The following is an 18,391-nucleotide window of genomic DNA, read 5'->3' on the forward strand; positions in this document are numbered from 1 at the left end:
ATTATATTCAATATTAAATTGAATATTGACTATTGAATTATTGAATGATAGAATAACAGAAATAGAGAATCACAGAATCATGGAGATACAGAATTTTTAAATTATTGAATAATTGAGTTGTTATTATATTAAATATTCAATTGAATATAATATTCAATATTCAATTATTATGAACTGCTATTATTATATTCAATATTCAGTTGAATATAATATTCTATATTCAATTATTAATTATGAGCCGTTATTATTATAGTCAATATTCAATTATTCATTGAATATTGAATTATTGAATTATAGAATCACAGAATGATGGAATCACTGAATTATTCAATCATTGAATAATTGAGTTGTTGTTATTATATTCAATTATTAGATGTGAGCTGTTATTATATTCAATATAAAATTATTCATTGAATAGTGAATCATTGAATCACAAAATTATAGAATCACGGAATCATGGAATCACTGAATTATTGAATCACAGAATCATGGAATCACTGAATTATTGAATCATGGAATAATGGAATCACTGAATTATTGAATCATTGAATTATTGAATTATGGAATCACAGAATCATGGAATCACTGAATTACTGAATCATGGAATCACTGAATTATTGAATCACAGAATCACGGAGTCGTACCATCATTGCATCATTGACTTACTGAATCCCAGAATCCTGGAACGGTTTGGGGTGAAAGGGGCCTTCAGTCCCACCCCATCCCACCCCAGCTCCCCTGTCCCAGGAGCTCCAGTCCTGCCCAGCGCGGCCTGGGGCACCTCCAGAGATGGGGATGGTCTCCTTCCCTTCCCCAGCAGGCAATGCAATGAATAAACTCATCCTAAAGAGCTGCACTGTAGCTCTGGGCAGATCTCCTCCCCGCTTGGAGGAGTTTTATTTCCCTGGGGTGTTTCATTTTCGCTCTGAGTGTCATTTCCTTAATGAAGATGAATGAAGGAAACACCATTTTAAAGAGCCTGAGCCCTTGCAAACAAAACCAATTCCCCTCTGCTCAGCCTCAGCCTCTGGCACCCTTCTGCCTTGGTAACTATTCTCTTTTTTTCAGCTATTTTTGCTGCCTTTGAGGCAGCAATTCCTGAAATGCAAAGCATATCAGGTCTGAATTAGCCCAAAACTGGCCCTCTGCTCCTTTCCCTGCTGCCAGTTCAGAGCTAAACAAATTTACTGAGCAGCACTTGCGATCCCAGGCTCCCACAGCCAACGCCAGCGGATCCTGGGCAGCCTGACAAACCCAAAAATCCCCATCCCCTGAAACCCAGGAGCCTGGAGCAGCAGTGCCTGACTGAGCTCAGCCCTGACGTCCTGTTTTCCCTGCTCTGATCTCGAAAAGCCTCTCTTTTTTTTCATTCACAGAGTAAACAGGCAGTGACGGTTTCCTCCCACCTCCTCACCTCTCCAGGAGCATCTCTCCCACCTGCTGCAGGCTGGGGCACCCCAGCAGGCTCAGAGGAGAGGTCCTGAGCTGCTGTCACCCCTGAAAGTCACCTTCACCCCAGCAGGGGAGGAGGTGGCAGCATCCAGACCAACATCCTCTGACACCCCGAGGATACTGCCAGGTGTTTGTGAGCATCACCACAAGAATTTCCAGCCCTTTGATGGTTTTCCTGTTGTTCTGTGTTGAGTTTTAACCCTTTTTTTTTGGTTGTTGTTGTTGTTGTTGTTGTTAGGGATTAAATGTGAGATGTGTTTCTTGTTGGGACTCAGATGTTTGTTAGTGCTTATCTCTGTCACAGCCCCACAAACCCTGAGTTCTGCAGCACTTCACTCTGACACACTGAAAATGGAGCCCCATCTCTCTCTACAAGGCCTTTTAAGGATAAACTGTCCAATCAAGAAAGGACACCTAAATTACTTTCACTTTTAACCCAATAACCAACCACCCATGCCTGCAATGTGGGCTTTTTATCCAATGACACAAAACCACCCAAAACCATGGAGGAGGAGAAGGAGAAGGAGAAGGAGAAGGAGAAGGAGAAGGAGAAGGAGAAGGAGAAGGAGAAGGAGAAGGAGAAGGAGAAGGAGAAGGAGAAGGAGAAGGAGAAGGAGAAGGAGAAGGAGAAGGAGAAGGAGAAGGAGAAGGAGAAGGAGAAGGAGAAGGAGAAGGAGAAGGAGAAGGAGAAGGAGAAGGAGAAGGAGAAGAAGGAGGTCCAGCCTCCACCCCAAAACCTCCATCTTGCCCCATATATATCACTACATTCTAAAACCCCAAACTCTGATTTTCCCACCCTGTGATATCACACACTTCTGCTCAAACTCCACCCCCACAATCCCAGTTCTGCCATTCCATTTTGGAAGCCTCTCCACGGCCTCAGGTCAGTGCAGAGTTCTCCTGGGGGTCAGTGCCTGGCAGCACAGAAAGTCCCAATTCTCTGCAGCCCGGGTTCCAGCAGTTCTGCAGTGAGGTGGGCACATCTCCATGAATTGTGGCCATCTCTGGTGTGCTCAGGGTGGCCTTGTTGGGGTGTCCTGGGTGGGGACAGGAGTCGGGCTGGGTGGTCCTGGGGGTCCTTCCCCACTCAGGATGTGCTGTGGTTGTCTGAGCTGGGGCACACAGAGTGGCACTACTGCCTCCAGTCTGCACTGCCACCTCGTGAAGAACAAAAACTCTGCCCCAAATCTGCCCCCCAGCAGCTCCAGGAGGAGAAAAGCCCTGAGTTCCCACAAAAAACCTCATGTGCAACTTCAGAGTTTGGTACAACATCCCCGGGACACTGACTGGGCCACAGCTCTGGCTCAGCTTCTGGTTCCTGTTTCCCAGGGCACCAGTGAGGGCAGAGGGCAGATTCCCTTTGCTTGGGGACACCAGAGAGGGCACAGGACAGGTTCCCTTTGTCCAGGTGAGTGCACAGGACACCCTGGATGGTTCCTGGAAGAGGAAGGAGCCCAGCACAACCTGTTTGGTCAGCACTGGACCCACCACTGGCAGCTCATGAGAACCTTTTGTAGGTGCAGTAAAGGGGACCTGGGTGGAGTAAAGGTGACCCTACACTTTCCTGGATCCCAGATTATCCACATGAACACCCTGCAGGTGTTCTCTGATCACCTGAGCCTGTCAGGCCCATGGTGGCACTCCCTGGGTCACCTCATGCCTACCAGACCTGCTCCCACTTCAAACCTTGGCACATTTATAGAGCAGTGTTACCCCAGGATGCCAAATCCAACGCCAGCAAATCCTAAAGAGCCCCATAAAAATAGAAATGCATCATTCCCATGTGGGGGCTGAAAGCTGGGGTCCTGCAGAAGCATTTCCTGACAGTCCAAAGGAGGCCAAGCCTCCAAACCTCTGGGAAGGGCAATGCCAGCAGTGCCCCAGCGTGGGGATTATTTGTTCCCATTGCTGTCCCACTGGAAATCACAGCTCTGGAGGTTTTGGCCTTTCACACACAGCAGCCCTGGGATCCTGTCACTCCCAAACCCCACCACCACTGGGATTTGCTCAGCTCAGGGAACCTGAGCCATCCCTGCTCCCTGCAGCTCTTTTGGCTCCTTCTCCTTATTTCACACCCAGCCCTAAATCAGCTCCAGCACCTGGAGAGGAACATTTGGGGCTGGACAAGAGGGCAGAGTTTGCTTTGGGAGCTGCAAGGCAGGGGTGACCATGGCACCCAGCAATGAAGATTTGTTCTTAGCATCAAAAAGAACAAATCTGGGAGCTGGGAGCTACAGCAAGGAAGCTGTTCCCTCCCAGGGGGTGGGATCAGAGAATCTTTTCGGCTGGAAAAGAGCTCCAGGATCATCAAGCCCAGCCTGTGCCTGATCCCCACCTTGTCACCCAGACCAATGTCCAGGCCTGCCTTGGACACTTCCAGGGATGGGCACTCCAAACACCCCTGGGCAGTCCCTGCCAAGCCCTGAGCACCCTTTCCATGGGGAAATTTTCCCCCAGTATACAAGAATGGGATTTTAAGGACTTCCAGGGCTCCTTTTCTGGGGTAGGGGTTTGGAGCTGTGGGGGGGAACAGGAAATGTTCCCTGCCAGACGGGGCTGGGTAGGGACACCTCTGCTGCTGGGGTTGGATTGATGGATATTCCCTGCTGGGAAAAGCCTTTGGGATTCTGGTGTTCAGCATCCCAGAAACGAGGTGGGAAAAGAGCTCCAAGGACATCGAGTCCCAGCTGATCCCCACCTTGTCCCCAGCCCGGAGCTCTGAGTGCCACATCCAGGAATTCCTTGGAGACACAGGCCTGAGGTGCCAGTGGATTGTGCTCCTTTGAAGCAGGAGCAGCTCATGGTTAATTAACATTAAAGGCTTAAAGGGCTGTTCAAATTTGCACTCAGAAATCCAACCCGAGCACCCAAACCCTTAAAGGAGCTTCTCCCAGGCTCACTGCACCCCTGGAGGGATCCTGATTTCTCTGCTTTCAGGGACACACACACGGAGCCTTTCCCAAGCATTTCTGATTTTGGGAACCTCTCAGCTCAGGTTCTGCTTCTCCCAGATTTTCGGCAGAAGCCATGAGCTGCACAGCAGGAGAAGGAGGGTGCTCCTGGGTGTGGCAGCTCCTCAAACAAAAAGAATCTTGCATCTGGGGAATTATTAAGGTTGGAAAAGACCTTTAAGACCTTTAAGTCCAACCACCAGCCCAGCACCACCATGGCCACCACTGAGTGCCACATCCACAGGTTTTTCTGAACACCTCCAGGGATGGGCACTCCAAACCCTCCTGGGCAGTTCCAAGGCCTGACCCCCTTTCCATGGGGAAATTCCTGCTGCTGCCCACCCTGAGCCTGCCCTGGCCCAGCCTGAGGCCGTTCCCTCTCCTCCTGTCCCTGTTCCCTGGAGCAGAGCCCGACCCCCCGGCTGTCCCCTCCTGGAACCATGGCATCATGAAACCATGAAATCATGGAACCATGGAATCACAGAACCATTAAGTCATGGAACCATGGAATCATGGAATCATGGAATCATGGAATCATGGAGTCACGGAGAATCACAGGACCATGGAATCAGGGGAATCATGGAACCATGGAAATATAGAATCATCAACCATGGAGATATGGAACCACGAACCCATGGAACCATGGAGTCATGGAATCACGGAATCATAGAACCGTGGAATCACTGGGCTGGGATGAACGTCCGAGATCTTTGAGTCCAGCACCACCACCATGGTCACCACTGAGCCATGACCTCAAGTGCCTCATCCATGGGTTTTTTAAAGACTTCAGGGATGGTGACTCCACCATCTAAAGATGGATCACCCTTTCCATGAAAGAATTTTCACTAAAATCCAACTTAAACTTCTTCCGGTGCGACCTGAGGCCGTTCCCTCTCCTCCTGTCCCTGTTCCCTGGAGCAGAGCCCGACCCCCCGGCTGTCCCCTCCTGTCAGGAGCTGTGCAGAGCCACAAGGTCCCCCCTGAGCCTCCTTTTCTCCAGGCTGAGCCCCTTCCCAGCTCCCTCAGGGATTCTCCAGCCCCTTCCCAGCTCCCTCAGCCCCTTCCCAGCTCCATTCACTGCCCTGGACTCAGTCCTGCCCCTCCAGGTCCTGTTTGCAGTGAGGGGTCCAGGGCTCAGGAGGAATTAGGTGACAGTGTGGGAAGGCTGAGTCATCTCCTGCTCCTTAGATAGCCATGAAATGCCTTCCCCCACCTCTGGCTCTTCTCCCCCATAGCTCTGAGCACACACAGGTTTTGTATCTCCACTTGAATTCCCGGAGGAATTCCTCATTCCTTCCCTCAGCCATTATCTCTCATTCGATGTGACATCCCGAGCTCTGTGGGTCACTGTCCCTGCTCTGAATGTGCTCTGCCACCTCCCACACACCTCCAGGAGAAAGAGCTTGTCCAGTGTTTAATGTGACACTTCAGCCTTAGGGAAAAAGCAAAAAAAAAAAAAAAAGAAACGTGGAGAAAATCCAAAAACTCCTCCTGGCTGCGCAGGCCTCAGTTACAATCAGCAAATCACCTCGGCTGTTTCACCTCAGGGTAAAACTTGGAAAGCTCAGTTCCTTTCTATGAATCACCCTCAGCAAACAGCCCCAATTAAGAGATAAAACATTGCTACCACAACAGCAGCTTGGGCAGGGGTTTATTTTTAGAAGTTGCTTAAAATAGTGCGTGGTACCTCGTTCAAAAACATCCCCTGCGTGCTGGTACAGGGTGATGCCAGAGCAGTCAGACACTCCTGAGGGACGCACACTTCACACCCTCCCCAGGACTCCTGCACACAACCAAGCTGAGAGAAAACACTGAAAAAAAACCAGGGGAGGAAGCACAACATTGGTCTTAACACCTCCCTGCCAGCGTAGTAAGATGCCAGGGTTTGGAGAGAGGGGTGTAAAGCGATGATTCAAAGCAGATTTTGGAAGTGACAACATTTCCCACTAAAAAGTGAGCAGAACAGGCTCTTTGTGACTTTGGGGAAGGGTTTTGGGTTCTGAGAGCCAACCCTGGGGCTGAAACAAGCTCTGGTGCAAAGTCTTGATTTGAGAAGTCACTGACAAGGAGATGCCACTGACCCTGTGGGACCAGCAGGGATCTGGGGACAGCTTCTGATCTGGCACTGCCAGCACAACCTTCTGCACCGGGGAGTGGTGGCAAAGCAAAGTCACAGGATCACAGAATGTCCTGAGCTGTAGGGACCCACAAGGATCACCCAGTCCAACCCTGTCCCTGCCCAGACCCCACCAGCCCCACCTGGGCATCCCTGGAGCTCTGGCAGCCTCGGGGCCGTGCCCATTCCCTGGGCAGCCTGGGCAGTGCCAGCACCTCTGGGGGAAGAACCTTTCCCTGAGCTCCAGCCTGCCCTGCCCTGGCTGGCTGTGCCCACCCTGCACCTCCGTGTGCCCTTTTGGGCTGGGCAGCCGTGGGTGAGGACAGGGCTGAGTCCCAGCAAGGTCAGATGTGAAGGATACAAAAGGCCAGAGCTCCGTGGTGTTGAAACAAGAAAAGCTGAATCGAAACCTGAACTCCCCCTGAGCTGGCAATGGGAAGGCCCCACTTTGAGTGCTGAGACCGGTCCTGGGCCCCTCAGGACAAGGACTTGGAGGGGCTGGAGCATGTCCAGGGCCAGGACATGGCCAGGAATGGAGCCCCAGGAGAGGCTGAGGGAGCTGGGAAGAGGCTGGAGAATCCCTGAGGGAGCTGGGAAGGGGCTCAGCCTGGAGAAAAGGAGGCTCAGGGGGGAACCTGTGGCTCTGCACAGCTCCTGACAGGAGGGGACAGCCGGGGGGTCGGGCTCTGCTCCAGGGAACAGGGACAGGAGCAGAGGGAACGGCCTCAGGCTGGCCCAGGGCAGGCTCAGGGTGGGCAGCAGCAGAAATTTCCCCATGGAAAGGGGGTCAGGCCTTGGAACTGCCCAGGGAGGTTTGGAGTTCCCATCCCTGCAGGTGCTCAAATAACAAGACGACAGTCCTAACAACATGGTTCACTGGTATTCAGCCAAAGTTTAAATTGGATGATTTGGAGGAGTTTTCCAACATTTGGGATCTTGTGGCCACAAAAAACAAAGGGCAAAGAGCAGCCTGTGAGTTTGGAAAGTGAGGAGGACCCGGCTCCATCAGCAATCCTGGCCCCTCAACCCCAACCTTCCCTGGGCAAAGCCCCCTGCTCCTTCAGCCTGGCAGAACCCAAAGCCACCTCCATGATCTGACTGAAGCCCTGCAAGGAATGAAATCCAAAATGGGAGTGAAGGAGCTGGGGCTGATGGAAAATTCCCTCCTGTGGCAGCTCCTGCTGCGCAGCCCTCGCTCCACACGGATCCATCGGGGCAGGCACACGTGCAAGGATCTGTTTGGTGGAAATCCCAGCAGCTTTTCCAGGGATGGGAAACCGCCAGGGCAAGGTGCAGCAAAGAAGTGCCTTGGGTTGGAAATGCAAGATGTGGCTGGGCTGTGTGTTCTGTCCCATCTGTCAGAGCTGGGGCAGGGCTCTGCTGCTCTTTGGGCACTTTTCTTACTCTCTCCCACAGCCAATCCTCCCTCCAGGAGATCTCTGCTGTTCATGGCCACTGAGTGTCCCTGCATGGCTGAGAAAATTCCATCATCCATGGGGAGATGCTGCGCCCAGGGGAGGAGCCGAGCATTCCTACCTGGATACAATCTGACCTGGGAACAGCACAGCAGCCTTTGCCCCCTGCATTCCCAGAGGAGCAGCTTTCTTCCCACTGCATTCCCAGAGGAGCAGCTTTCTTCCCCACTGCATTCCCAGAGGAGCAGCTTTCTTCCCACTGCATTCCCAGAGGAGCAGCTTTCTTCCCACTGCATTCCCAGAGGAGCAGCTTTCTTCCCCACTGCATTCCCAGAGGAGCCCAGGCCCATCTCCCCCAGCCCTGGAGCTCCAGAGGAAAACTCCCCCCTTGTGCAGGATCCTGCTCCAGCAGAAGCACAGCTGGCACTGCAGGAGGGCTGAGCCACCCTGGGATGGGGCTGCTGCCACCTCCCTGCCCCACAGGCTGCCAGGGCTGCTCTGACTCTGCCACTGCTTTGGTTGTGCTATTGAATTGGTATTTTTAATTTTCCTAATAAAGAACTGTTATTCTTGCTCCCATATCTTTGCCTGAGAGCCCCTTAATTTTAAATTTATAACAATTCAGAGGGAGCAGGTTTGCATTTTCCATTTCCGGGGAGGCTCCTGCCTTCCTCAGCAGACACCTGGCTGTTCAAACCAGGTCAAGAGTTGAGGAGAAAAGCCAGGGACATGAGCAAGTGGAAAAGGAGGCAGCTCTGGGTGAAGCACACGGTGGAAAATCCCAGGAGGGTTGGGACTGAGGGAAAATGCCTTGAGTGGGATGGGGCTGCAGAGCAGGAGCAGAACATGTCTGCTGCCACAGGGGAGATTTGTACAATTCTCAAAAAAAATGAAACCCAAAAAACTGCATTTGAAGACACCCAGGGAGAGCTGGGTCACCTCCACATGGGAATGGGGACAGGAGATAGATTTACTGACAATGAAAGATGCAAGAGAAGATGGATTATTAATGGCTCTAAATTCTGGGTGGATAATTCTCCCTAAAAGCCCAACCAGGCAGAGATTTTTACACTGCCCAGGTGAAAGAACTCGAAAATATCCCTAAAGCTCACAAAGCTTTTCAACAAAACTCCTTAGTTCTGTTTTTATTCCACACAAATGCAAGCCAGGCAGCCAAATTAATCCTAATTAACCTGATTAGGTTTATTGCAGGGCTAAGAATCATTCACTGGTACCACAAGGGTTTTTTTCCCCCTGTCTCTCTAGAATCCCCTTTGTGCACCTGCTTTTAACATCACCCTGATGAGAGCACATCCCAGTACAATTCCATTATGGCTGGGAGAGGTTTCATCCATCCACTGAAATTCAGGGAATAAATGCAAAACCATGCACATTATGTGCTCTCTGCAGGGATATTTAAAGCTTTTCCCCTCAAAGTAAATCAGTTTTATGTCGTTAAAGCCCTTGAAAATATCAAGCTGCAAGGCTTTGCTCCCAGAACTTTCTTTCCTTTCAGTTTCTCGTGACTCTGGGGAAGGCAGGTCACGGGGAATTGGCATTTCCCACTGGAGCTCACCCCTGGAGCCAAACTCTGGTGCCTCAGTTTCCCCCGGAATATGGGCATGGCGTTTCAGAGGTGCTGAAAATCCTAATCCATGATCATTTCTAGGAAGTGTGAGGTGAAAAACAAGCAGGAATTTTTATGTTTGTTTAAATTTAAACTTCCAGAACCAGTGGATGGCAGAGGGAAAGTCTAAAACCAAAAATGCTCTGACAAACACAAGAGCAAAGCCCGGATTCAGACTCCTCCTGAGGGAAAAACAAATTAATTCATTTTATTTGCACCTGATCACCTCTGGGGCCCTGGGTTTGTTTTTATTTCTTATTTGCTAAGCCCTGACAGTCACAGGGACACCAGCAGTGCCTGCCCACTGGATTTTGTCCCTGTGGGCAGCCTGTGGCTCTGCCCCTTCACATTATAAATATAAATCTGGTCCATAATAAAGCTTTTATTCCTCAGAAAGTCACAAATCCCAGAATTCTTGCCATCTCCACCAAAATGAACCTGCATAGACACAGGTACAATCATTCAGTGTTGGAGAGAAGGCAAAATTCCAAGGATTTAGAGCATCCAGTGGACACCCAGAGCTGCTTTAAATCCATGAAATAAACCCTGTTTGCATTTCTGCCCTCGGGGTCTCGGCCCCAAACTCTCCTTGAGGAACAAGGTTTGGCAAAGGGCAGCTCTGAGGGCCCCGTGGCAGGTGGGGAGTGAAGGAAAAGCCAAAACTCCCCAGTAGAAAAGTTGAATTTCTGCTTTTCTAAGAATGGTTTGGGTTGGAAGAGAAATGAAACCCATCCACTTCCAGCCCAGGGACGCCTTCAGCTGCTCCAGCCTTGGGCACGGCCAGGGCTCCAGGGACAGCCACAGCTGCTCTGGGCACCTGGGAGAGCCCAAACCTCTCCACAAGGCCCTGCCAGGTACAAACCCCCCTGCATTTTCCAGTGGGGAATGGCACTGGGGGGCCTGGAACCATCCAGGAAATCATTATTTCCTTTCCTTTATCCCTTTGGTGCAATAGTTTTTGGTCCCGGTTCTCATCCTTGATTCAGGAATCTGAATCCCAGAGTGGTTTGGGTGGGAGGGGATCTTCAATCCCAGCTCATCCCACCCCAGGGACCCCTCCCACTGTCCCAGCTGCTCCAGCCCCAGTGTCCAGCCTGGCCTTGGGCACTGCCAGGGATCCAGGGGCAGCCACAGCTGCTCTGGCAATTCCAGCCCAGCCCCTGCCCACCCTCCCAGGGAACAATTCCCAATTCCCAAAACCCAACCAACCCCCAAATCACAGTCGCTTCCCTGTCACACTCCAAACCCTGTGCAGAACCAGGCCCTGACACCACAAATAAACTGATTTTTCATCACAAATGTTCCAAGCTGATGAAATCCCCTCCGTGGGACACAAATCCCAGCAGCCTAAGGAGCTGTGCTCCATTCTGCACCTTCTGGACCCTTTGCAAGGAAAATCAGGCATTTTCAGAGTGCCCCCAGGATATATCCTGAGATGGAAGGGACCCACCAGGATCATCAAATCCAATTCCACAATGCCAAAGGGAAAATGGGAGCTCCAGCACAGGCTGGTACCTTTAAAATGCATTTGGATGATGGAAAATAAGATTTTTCTTACTAAAATTGCTGCAGATACCAGGCTGGGACAGGCTGCAGGTGCTTCAGAGGCCAGGATTAGGAGTCAAAATGGTCTTGATAAATTGTAGAAATGGTCTGGAAGAAACAAGAAAAAAAGAGAAAAATACACTTCAGGAATGACAGGGGAATTGGTGAGGCAGGAAGAATCAATGGCATGGCCACCAGGGAGATAAATTCAGGCTTGAAAGGGTGAGTGTTGGAAAATCTCAGGATTTCCATGGGTCACAACGTGACCAGAAGCTGAACATAAAATAGTGCAATAAAATAAAACCCAACATTTGCCATGATGCAGAGACAAAATGTCCAACAAATAAACAAAGGGAGTTTTCCATCTTTCCATCTCTTTGGCCCCTCTGAGGTTCTGGTTGGACATTTCAATCAAATCACAGATAAATTCCCAATGAGGACAAGGAGAATGGTCTGAGGTGGGTGGAGAGAGCAAAGACTGGAAATCCAGAGAGGAAAATCAGATTTATGGCACCATTATGGTTGGACATTTCAGTCAAATCCCAGATAAATTCTCCAAGGAGAATGATCCGAGATGGATGGAGAGAGCACAGAGTGGAAATCCAGAGAGGAAAATCAGATTTGTGGCATCATTACGGTTGGAAAAGCCCTCCAGGACCATCCAGCCCAACCACAAACCAGCACCACCGTGGCCACCACCAAACCACATCCCCAGGTGTCACACCCAGGTGTTTGTTGGACATTCCCAGGGATGGGTGTCGGAACTCAAAACGTCCCTCAGACATTTTTGGAGGTTCCAGGCCCTGGTCAGAAGCATTTGAGACCCTGGCAGGCAGCTGGAAACAGCTGTGATTTTGGGTTTGAACCATGGAACGATTTACCAACCTTGCAGGAAGAACAAGAAGTCACAAAAGTTTAGATATTAGAGTAGAAGTAGTCACAAAGTAGAGGGAAGAATTTTTGAGTGCTGTACAGGGGGTTTTAGTTTTGTACATGGGGGTCAGAGATTTTAAGATGGAGGGATTTGGGCCTGTCCTGTCCTTCCTCTTTCTTCTTCCTTACCTCCATGTTCTTGGTGATGTTGGCACTCCCAGATTGGTTTAGAGTAGAAAAGCACCATTTAATATAGGTAATGGGCATTGGGGAAAAACTGTACCCATGTAACACGTAATGTCCCATATAAAAGATAGAAAAGCACCATTTAATATAGGTAATAGGCATTGGGGAAAAACTGTACCCATGTAACACGTAATGTACCATATAAAAGACAGCAGCAGCCCTGGGCAGAGGGGGAGAGAAGAAGCAGTCGGGAGTCAGAGAGGATGTCAGGGTGTGTGTGTGCCTCTGCCTGAGCTGTGAGCAAACCACAGCAGCCCAAGGAGAAAATCTTTTAGATAACTTGCAATAAACTGCCTTGAGACCGAACAACAGAGACTGCTGAGCCTTTCTTTGGAAGCACAGCTTGGAGGAGAGATTTTTCCAGCACACGGAGCCACCCCTGACCGAGGGTGGGCTTCGACTCACATTCCCAGCATGGGGATTCATTCTGAGCAAAGACCACAGGAGGAATCTCCCTGGCCTTCAAACCCACCCCAAGGGACACCACAGGAAGGGATAAATCCCCTTTAGGGTTTGTCAGGGTGTCACAGCCCTAAACTGCAGCAGGGATCCCAGGCTGGACACCAGGAGGTGTTTCCTGAGTGGGAATTCAAGGAATTCAAGAGTTCTCCAACACCTGCATCAGGGAATTGAAGGCACAGCCCACCAGGAGGTGGCTCTGCCTTGGACTCCTAATTTAATTTCTTTCCAAGGGTAGAAAACCCCCTTAGGAAGCAACTCAGTGGCTCAATTACCCAAATTAATTAACCAAATTAACAGCTGGGGCCGTGGCCCCTCCAGCACATCATCCACACAGGCAGAGGGATCTGTCTGCACAGGGGAAAGAAGTCAAATTCCACCAATTTTGTGGAGAAGAAAAGCAGAGATTGAAGAGACCAAGACGAGCCACCATCACCCAGAGGGGATCAAAGGAGGGGGAGCCCTGTCCACTGGAATAATCCCCAAATGACCCCTTTAATTAGAAAAAAATTAAAAATATTCAACTCAGATATTCGCAGGCGCCCCGCATGCGACAGGATCTCAAACCAGTTTTATTTTTTGCACCAGTGTGACTTGCCACAGCACAGGCAAAATCTTCCTTTGCAGGTGGAAGGCTGAGCAGAGCTGCTCTGATTCCTCAGCAGGAACCTGGCTGGGGCTGGGGCCAGGGGGCTCCCGAGGGCCTGCCAGGATTTTTGGCATTTCCACAAAGCCCAAAAAGAGATCCAGAGTGGGCTCTGCTCCCCCAGGCTGCCACAGGTCCCTCCCTGGGCTGGCAGAGGGGTCCCAGCTCCGTTTGGGGACACTTTAAGCCGGGCTTGTCACCAACAAAATCTTCCTTGGGCACAGCCGGGAAAAGGTTCTGGGAAGTTCTGGGATTTTCCCAGGAATCTCAAGGGGTCAAAAGGAACCTCCCAGCATCACCCAGGCACAGAGCAGCTGCCCCTGGATCCCTGGAGAGCCCAAGGCCAGGCTGGACAATGGGTTTGGAGCACCTGGGACAGTGGGAGGTGTCCCTGCCATGGACACTGGGTGGGATTTAAGGTCCCTTCCAGCCATAATTCCGTAATTCTGTGCTTCCCGCCCCTATGGTTTGAGTCTTGCCTCACTTCCAGGGATGGAGCAGCCCCAGCTGCTCTGGGAATTCCATCCCAACCCCTGCCCACCCTCCCAGGGAACAATTCCCAATTCCCAAAACCCAACCAACCCCCAAATCACAGTCGCTTCCCTGTCACACTCCAAACCCTGCGCAGAACCAGGCCCTGACACCACAAATAAACTGATTTTTCATCACAAACATTCCAAGCTGACGAAATCCCCTCCGTGGAACACAAATCCCAGCAGCCTGAGGAGCTGTGCTCCATTCTGCACCTTCTGGTCCTTTTGCAAGGAAAATGAGGCATTTTCAGAGTGCCCCCAGGGTTTGCTGCCCCCAGAGCCCTGTGACCTCGCCAGGCCTCCCCAGCCACAGCAGGATCTGGAATGTCTACATTTTTCCTAGAAAATATTTTCCAGGAAAAATATTGATAATATTTTCTGAAAATATCAATGTTTTCCTGGAAATCTGGAGGGGAATCCAGGACTGGGCTGCCCTGCCCACCAGGAGCAGCCACATCAGGGCTCCCAGCCTGGGAGGGGATGGAAGTTTGGGACTGAAATCTGTGGACAGAGCACTGAAGATGCCAAAAACTCCTCTGGGCAACCCCAGACGGTGGGCAGGAGGATTTCCTTCTCCTGCTGCCCTCTGTCCATGCCCGGGGTGGGATGGGATGGGATGGGATGGGATGGGATGGGATGGGATGGGATGCGATGGGATGGGATGGGATGGGATGGGATGGGATGGGATGGGATGGGATGGGATGGGATGGGATGGGATGGGATGGGATGATGGGATGGGATGCGATGGGATGATGGGATGGGAAGATCCTGAACCATTCCATGATCACCAAGCCCTCGCTGCCACCTGGCTGTGGAGAGCCTGGGAGAGCTCAGTGCCAGAAGAGGCTTTTATCACAAGGGAATTTTCATTTTAACAGCAACATTTTTAAAAAACAAAACTAAATCAGGATGACTCTTCAGAAGCACACAGCAGGAGCTGCCCTGGCTGCAGCAGGAATTTCTGTCCCATCCCTCCCCAGCTGCTGAGGTTTCCCCAGCCACAAGAACACTTGGAAATGACTGCTGGCCTTGCTGATGGACAAACATCCCAGCATTTCCTTCTGCATTCCTGTAACAAGTGAAGCTCCAGCCTGGTTCAGCCACAGCCACAGCCAGGCTCCTGCTGCTCAGCCCCAGCTTAACTGGGAGGCATCGACCCCTCCTGGGCTTAGAACAAAGAATTTTAGGTTAAAAAGGAAAAAAATAACAAAAAGGGAGTAGTGCAGGCACTGGAGATGAAGCAGCTTTGGAACCTCTTTTATCAGGGCAGCTCCCACCTCTGGGCTGGAGTTAGAAATTTATATCCCAGCCACGGATTCCCAAAAATTCCTCTCACCCTCCCGAGCCAGGGCAGGGGGGCAGCTCCTGGGAGCTCCTCCGGGTGTCCTGGGGGCTGGTGGCACTGCCAGCCCCAGTGTCCAGCCTGGCCTGGGACAGCCCCAGGGATGCAGGGGCGGCCACAGCTGCTGCTGTCCCTGCAGGGAGGTGACAATGGGGCTGCAGCCCACCCTTCACCCCAGCTTTTCACAGGGACAGGGCCTGGTGCTCTCCTTCCCTTCCAAACCCAGCCTGGCACCTCCTCACTGCCACGGCACCGAGCGACCTCGTGAGGATCTGCAGCCTGAGCAGCTCAGAGGTGCAGATGTGGAGCAGAACCCAGAGAAATTCCCTTTGCCCAGGAGAACCCAGAGAAATTCCCTTTGCCCAGGAGAACCCAGAGAAATTCCGTTTGCCCAGCAGAACCCAGAGAAATTCCCTTTGCCCAGGAGAACCCAGAGAAATTCCCTTTGCCCAGGAGAACCCAGAGAAATTCCCTTTGCCCAGCAGAACCCAGAGAAATTCCCTTTGCCCAGGAGAACCCAGAGAAATTCCCTTTGCCCAGCAGAACCCAGAGAAATTCCCTTTGCCCAAAAACCCAGAGAAATTCCCTTTGCCCAGCGGCTCTGCCCTGATTCCAGAGCAGCACAAAGCGCTGCAGTCGCTTCTCCCTTCTCATCCCTGCAGCCCCTTCAGCTCCAGGTGAGCCTTGCTGCCCTCAGAGCACAGCTCCAGGCTTCCCACAGCCCTGGGAGCCTGGGAACGTGGGAACAGCGGGAATGCCGGGCTTGGGAAGGCTGCCTGGCAAATAAAGAGCCAAGAGAGCGTTCCCCAGGAGGAGAGGCTGGGACTGCGCCTTCTGCTCCTCCTTTCTCAGGGAATAAGAGTTTCCGAAGGCGTTTGGATGAACAAATCTCTGTTTGGGGCTGAAAGCAGCTCTGAAAGCCCAGCTGGGAGCCGGGGCAGTGGCTCTGAGCAGGGCAGGAGCTCAGGATCTCCATCTCCCAGCACTGCTGCATCCCAAACATCCTCCCAGCACAAGAGATGGCCAAGGAAATGAGCAGCTCAACCGTCCAGGCTCCTGAATCACAGCGAAAACCGGGCCCAGCCAAGGTGAAATCCTCAGGAGGTAACAGCACTGAGTGTGGGAATCCAGGGCTTCCCTCTGGCTGCCCTGGCTGGTCTGGGACCCTGGCAGGGGTCAGGAACCCCCCTGGACAGAGCCCCCAGAGACACTGGCTGTGATCTCTGTCCATGGAAAAGAGTTTTCAATCTTACAGGATGAATTACCAGCTCTGAGTGTTTGATATCAGTAATAATTAAGTGTAGCACGGGTGCAAAAGTAAAATTTTAGGATTCTAGATGAGGGGTCCAAAGGGGACAAGATGGAGGAAATTGGGTGTGCCTTGTCCTTTTTCTCCTTCTTCATGCCCTCCATGTTTCACTGTGGTGTTGGCATTTTTCTGTTGGTTCAGGCTGGGGACACACTGTCCAACGTGGGTGACAGATATTGGCACGTTATTGTAAATCCAGCACAGGTAGTTTGTGGTATTTAATGTTTGTACCATCCCACTGAGGGCAGAGCCCCACACGCTGCCCTGCAGGACAGAGCTGCGGCAGGGCAGCAGAACATGTTAGAGATAAACAGAATAAACAACCTTGAAACAGCACAGACCAATTATGGCTTCTGCTTTGGCAGCGGGGCTGACAAACAGAGACTTTCTACAATCTTGGGATCATTTAAATACCACAGATTCCGACAACTGAGGAGCCGAATCTCTGCAGTGCCCGTTCACGCACTAAGATGGAGGAAAAGCCCCAAAACTCCCCCATTTCTGTGTGATTTCCCCTGCTGACAGGAAGGAGCTGCAAAGGGCCACTGCTGCTGAGCTGAGATGCATCCAGTGCTCCTGAGGGTGAGGGGAAAGAGCTCTTCATGAGCCAAAACCAAAACAAAAGTGAATATATTCTGGTGCAGCAAGTGCAGCATCCTCAAAGCTTTGCTCCCCACACCACCGAGAGTGAAATCAGAGATTTTTTTTAATTTTTCTTTCTCAGTAATGCTTTTTGCTCATTTCCTGCCCGGCCTCTTGTGCTCTGAGCAATGAATCAGGATGAATTAACATCAGATTAGGATCACGCCTAAGCAGAACTTTGCTGTCATCTTCCAGGGAATTAAACCAAGGCTTTGTCATGCTGGGCTGACCACGAGGGTGGGAGCAGTCCCAGCCTCTCCTCCTGGGGAACGCTCTCTTGGCTCTTTATTTGCCAGGCAGCCTTCCCAAGCCCGGCATTCCCGCTGTTCCCACGTTCCCAGGCTCCCAGGGCTGTGGGAAGCCTGGAGCTGCTCTGAGGGCAGCAAGGCTCACCTGGAGCTGAAGGTGCTGCAGGGATGAGAAGGGAGAAGCGACTGCAGCGCTTTGTGCTGCTCTGGAATCAGGGCAGAGCCGCTGGGCAAAGGGAATTTCTCTGGGTTCTCCTGGGCAAAGGGAACTTCTCTGGGTTCTCCTGGGCAAAGGGAATTTCTCTGGGTTCTCCTGGGCAAAGGGAACTTCTCTGGGTTCTGCTGGGCAAAGGGAATTTCTCTGGGTTCTCCTGGGCAAAGGGAATTTCTCTGGGTTCTGCTGGGCAAAGGGAACTTCTCTGGGTTCTCCTGGGCAAAGGGAATTTCTCTGGGTTCTCCTGGGCAAAGGGAATTTCTCTGGGTTCTCCTGGGCAAAGGGAATTTCTCTGGGTTCTGCTGGGCAAAGGGAATTTCTCTGGATTCTCCTGGGCAAAGGGAATTTCTCTGGGTTCTCCTGGGCAAAGGGAATTTCTCTGGGTTCTGCTGGGCAAAGGGAATTTCTCTGGGTTCTCCTGGGGAAAGGGAATTTCTCTGGGTTCTGCTCCACATCTGCACCTCTGAGCTGCTCAGGCTGCAGATCCTCACGAGGTCGCTCGGTGCCGGGGCAGTGAGGAGGTGCCGGGCAGGGTTTGGAAGGGAAGGAGAGCACCAGGCCCTGTCCCTGTGAAAAGCTGGGGTGAAGGGTGGGCTGCAGCCCCATTGTCACCTCCCTGCAGGGACAGCAGCAGCTGCGGCCTCCCCTGCATCCCTGGGGCTGTCCCAGGCCAGGCTGGACACTGGGGCTGGCAGTGCCACCAGGGAAAGTGTCCCTGCCCATGGAAAAACATGAGTTGTAAAGTCCCTTCCTTTAAAAACCCAAATAATTCC

The 18,391-nt window shown here is 51.6% G+C and overlaps 1 protein-coding gene across 6 annotated transcripts in view; it reads right to left on the bottom strand.

Annotated features, from left to right (window-relative positions):
• The window catches only part of HIVEP3 (HIVEP zinc finger 3), a 280,416-nt gene that overhangs the window by 84,878 nt on the left and 177,147 nt on the right, over positions 1-18,391 (bottom strand). For 5 of the 6 annotated variants that reach the window (XM_030290542.4, XM_072918044.1, XM_030290543.4 and 2 more), the window contains one exon: positions 11,120-11,214. The exons of the other annotated variant lie outside the window; for it this stretch is intronic. The gene's annotated coding sequence lies outside the window, so the exon portion shown is untranslated. The remainder of the gene's footprint in view (positions 1-11,119; positions 11,215-18,391) is intronic. 6 annotated transcript variants of the gene reach the window in all.

The sequence above is a fragment of the Taeniopygia guttata genome, chromosome 23 (genome assembly GCF_048771995.1).
Source record: "Taeniopygia guttata chromosome 23, bTaeGut7.mat, whole genome shotgun sequence".
In the NCBI taxonomy this organism is placed as follows: domain Eukaryota; kingdom Metazoa; phylum Chordata; class Aves; order Passeriformes; family Estrildidae; genus Taeniopygia; species Taeniopygia guttata.